This window comes from Rattus norvegicus, chromosome 14 (genome assembly GCF_021556685.1).
Source record: "Rattus norvegicus strain SHRSP/BbbUtx chromosome 14, alternate assembly SHRSP_T2T, whole genome shotgun sequence".
In the NCBI taxonomy this organism is placed as follows: domain Eukaryota; kingdom Metazoa; phylum Chordata; class Mammalia; order Rodentia; family Muridae; genus Rattus; species Rattus norvegicus.
In genome coordinates this window covers 40,930,246-40,934,832 of record NC_141547.1, presented here as the reverse complement: position 1 = coordinate 40,934,832, position 4,587 = coordinate 40,930,246, and the positions used below count along the sequence as shown (strand labels likewise).

Sequence of the window (4,587 nt, the reverse complement as noted above, 5' to 3'; positions counted from 1 at the left end):
AAAGTTCAGGTCCAGACTGGACTACACAGTGACACCCTTCTCCACAAACAAACAAACAAACAAACAAACAAACAACCTCACAACAATCAAATGTGATATATGGGGAAGCCATACCTCATTATTCTCTCTCCAAACCCGATGCCTTTCTATATGTGCCCTTTGTGTGCATGCATATGAAAAATTTCTGTACGCTTGCCACTTATGAAACACGATTTTTGTACGTTAAAAAGCACGACCGTAAAGCTGACATTCAAAGAAAGGCCATCCCACTTAGGAAGGAGCATGGCAGGCAGCATAGTTGCCCCTGTAAGGAGCCTTAGTCTCCCACACTTATGTCTCCCCCTCACCGCATGTGCTTTTCCTGGTGCTGCTGTCACATGTCACCAGGAAGTCAGTAGCTTAAAGAACAGTACAAGAAAGAGAGGACAGGAGCATTTAAAGTTCAATGCCAACCTGGGCCACATAGCAAGATGGTGTCTCAAAGAGTCGAAACTTGAACTAAACTGAACAAAATTTAAAAAACATTAAGATAAACTCATTGGCCCCCACCACACTCTATTATTTTGTAGTCTGGAGAAGTGTGAAATGGGACACCATCCACATTCCTTTTGGGGGTTCTAGGATAGAAGTCAGTGTTGTGCTTTTCCTCTCTTTCATGCAGAATCTGTCCGTTGCTCACTGTTCCTCCATCTTCAAAGCCAGCAGCAGAGCACTGCCAATTTCTCTGACCTCTGTTGCTAACATCATCTATATCCATGACAACATTGTCCCCTCCCATAAGGACCCCTGTGGCTGCGGTGGGCTGACCCATGTAGTCTAGGGTAGCCACCCTTCCCTCAAGATCCTTGATTGGATCTGCAAATCCATTTGTCATGCAAAGAAACATGTGCACAGGTTCTGGGGTTTGGACATGATTATCTTTGGAGGCCTCTTAGTCTACATAGCACATGTTGATAACTAGAGTCCTGGATCGTGTTATGACTTCCCCACTTTTTAGGATGTATTCACCAAATACGCATGTAGCTATAAAATCTTACTCAATTTTGCTTAGTTTACAACTTCTTGAAATTGAAAAATAGAATACATGGTCTTCAGTTTCTGGGTCTGTATCTGCATGTGTGTGCACGCAAGTGTGTGTATGGGTGGGTGGAGGCATGTGGGTGTTCATGTGTGTGGAGGCTAAAGTTGGTGTGGGAAGTCTTCACAGATTGCTCTTCACTGTTTCATGAGGCAGGAACTCTCGGTGAACCGGAAGCTCACTGATTCCAACTCATCCAGGCGGCCAGCCCGCTCTGGGGAGCCCCTGTATCTGCCTCCTAAGCCCTGGGATGATTGGCAGCTGCCAAGCCTACATGGCTTTTATGTGGGTTCTGGGGATCTGAACAGACACACTATAAATAAGTGGATCAGTAAATAAATGTAAATAAAACTTTATTATTGTTATTATTGTTGTTGTTGTGTTGTGTTGTATGCATGTGTCACAGTGCCCTTGTTGGAGGTCACAGGACAGGGGGTCTTTAAGGGGGTTTTTCAGTTCTCTTCCTCCACCTTTGTGTGAGTCTCAGAGATTCAGCTCATGGCGCCAGGCAAGTATTTTTACCTGCTGAGCCATCTTGCTGGCCCTCATTCAATTTTTTTAAAAAAGATTTATTTATGTATTATATATAAGTACACTGTAGCTGTTTTTAGACACACAGAAGAGGGCATCAGATCTCATTACAGATGGTTGTGAGCCACCATGTGGTTGCTGGGATTTGAACTCAGGACTTCTGGAAGAGCAGTCAGTGCTCTTAACCAGAGAGCCATCTCTCCAGCCCCATCCTCACTCAAATTTTGATTTGAATTTTTCTAATTCCTTTTAAGAGTGAGCACAATTTTTGTTTTGTTTTGTTATAGCTTTTGTCCCATTATGAATTCTCTTTTGGTATTTTCCAAAACTCGAAGGACATTATGTATTCAGCAGGTTAAGGATCCTCCATTGGCTAATTACATTGTGAAAATTTTTCTGTTTTAACTTTCCTTGTAGTGTCTGAGTAAAGACAAGGGATCAGATGCTTGAAACACACACACACACACACACACACACACAGAGACAGACAGACAGACAGACAGACAGGCAGACACACATACACATGCACAAATTACAGGTCTTACCCAGTATTAACATCTACCAGTAACTTAAAGGATAATGTAATTTTGAGGTGGAGACCCTATTTTGCCGTGTTTGCTGTGCTGTGGACCACAGTTTGATAGAGGCACTTGAAGCATGGTGTGTGAGATTCATGTTTGTTTCTTCATCTATACACCCCAAGTCCATAACCTTATTTGTCTACTGTGATGGATTTCAACAGACCAAATATATCCTGCTAAGATCATTCCGTAGACAAGGACGATTCCATTCATAAGCCGCATGCATTTGTGGCCAACAAGCCTGTCAGCAGCGTGCTCGCCGGCCTGGGCTGGGGCATCCTCGCCAGCTTGGGCCGCCTTCTTTTCTTTACTGCTCTCTTTCTTCAGGCAGGAGAAAATGAATTACAGATCCGCTTTTCAACTATGTATTTTTTAGTGTTTTTGATTCATATATGTGGTAGAAGGCACCGGTCCAGTGCAGTTTTCTACGTGGTAACCATTACCCACAGCCAAGTAACATTCATTGAATTTTATGAAAACTTTCTTATGTGTAGGCTGTGATTTATTTGGTAGTATTAGAAATATGTAATATTTTAAGGCTTATTTTATGAACTAGTATGTGGTCAGGGTTTAAAATATTTAATCTGTTTTAGGGAAGTTTGGAATACATTTAAAAATAACCCATCATTTCTTTTTAACTGGAAAGTAAAATTTTGCTCAGTGACAGTGTACGACATGGTGTTTTGAAATATATACACATTAGAAACTCGGTCAAGCCAACAGGAACATTTCTTACTGTCTTTGGTGTTTTGGTGATAATGCTCAGAATGTGTCCTTTAAACAATTACGAGCACACATAACTGTTATTAACCAGCACCGTCAGATTATTCAATAGACCTCCTGGAGACTGAGGGGTTTTTTTAATTGTTAGAGGCAAGATGTTTTCTTTTTAAGAACCTGTCCGGTGTGTGTGGTATGTGTGTGTATGTGTGTGTGGTGTGTGTGTGTGTGTGTGGTGTGTGTGTGGTGTGTGTGTGTGTGTGTGTGTGTGTGTGTGTGTGCATGTGGACATGCACAGATGAATGCCGGTGCTCAGGAAGCCAGGGGAAGGGCAGCCCCTGGAGCTGCAGTTACAGGATGCGGTGAAGCACTGGGCAGGGGAGCCAGGATGGGGACTAGGGTCTTCTGCAAGAGCAGCCTGCACTTGCGGGGGGGGGGGGAGAGAGAGAGAGAGAGAGAGAGAGAGAGAGAGAGAACACAAAAAGTACTCTAGGCACCAACCAACATTTTGGGGTAGAGATGCTGGAGGCCGCCAGCCCTGGAGCAATTCCCACAGCCGGGAAGCTCCGAGGGAGTGAAGCCAGCGCTCCTCATTTCTTTTGGGGTTGTGAAGGTCAATTTCTTCACGACCCATACATATCAAGGTTCCCACAATAGAAAATGGCTGATGGGAGGTCAGATCACTCAAAACTGCGGAAGGCTTCATGCTAAAGCCAAGGGTCACTAGTTTTACCAGACCCCAGCCTGCCTCCGTTAACTAGGCTATCACTAGCATGGAGGAGTCCAGTTCAGCCACCTTCAGCCATGATCGATCGCACGCTTCCAGCCAGACTTTGAGTAGGCACTGGCGGGGAAGGAGAACTACATCAGTGTATACTTCTTGGTCTGCTCAAACTGACCAGTTCTGAGGGGTGAGGTCAGCAGGTAGCTTGTTCTCTGAACATTTGGTCTCTTGGAGGCACAAAGTATCTGGGGCTTTCTGCTTTACCTAATCTAAACCTTTCTTCTTAATCCAGGCTCAAAGTTCATTCCCACTGCAGGAGCGTATCTTGAGAGGGGCAGATTTGCCACTGGGTGAGGCTTTCTGACCTGGAGGCTCCCCGTGCAGGACACAGCTCTCTCTTTCTCATTTTCATTTGCTCCCGTCTCACTCTCCTTGGTCTCTGGCTCCAACGTGGGCTCTTCTCGATCCGCTGTTGCGCCCTTCTCCCCAGACTTGGGCATTCCTGCAATGAAAGCTCCTTGGCACCTGGAAAACCGAAGTACCTGTGTTCCCGGACTCAATGCAGACAGGCAGCTCCGTACAGACACAGAGAATTGAGCCCACCTGTCCCACCGTGGGTGACGGGTGTGGTCCTTATCCGTATCCTTAAGTAATAAGCCCTAATGGTTCCATCACTTTACGTCGCAGGTTCCTTTCCCTCAGCGTCCTGGAGGGCCCCCCCACTACTCTCCTTGGATTTCTGTGTTGGAAGGAGTGGGTCATTTTTGGTTGGCTAGCAGATTTTTCCACTCTTGCCACTTTTGAGTTCCTTCTAAACTCTTTCCTTGGTGTTCTGCATAGTGAACTAGCAGGTATACAGGTATGGCTTTCTGTATGGCTCCTTTGTTTGATACACATGCTTTTTATACATGTAGGCTAACGTCCTCCACCATTTCCCCCAGAACCTTCAGACT

General features: G+C 45.1%; 1 pseudogene; it reads right to left on the bottom strand.

Moving 5' to 3' along the window:
* Positions 1–330: 330 nt before the first annotated feature.
* On the bottom strand, positions 331–4,134 carry LOC148001325 (DNA repair nuclease/redox regulator APEX1 pseudogene; annotated as a pseudogene).
* Positions 4,135–4,587: the final 453 nt, after the last annotated feature.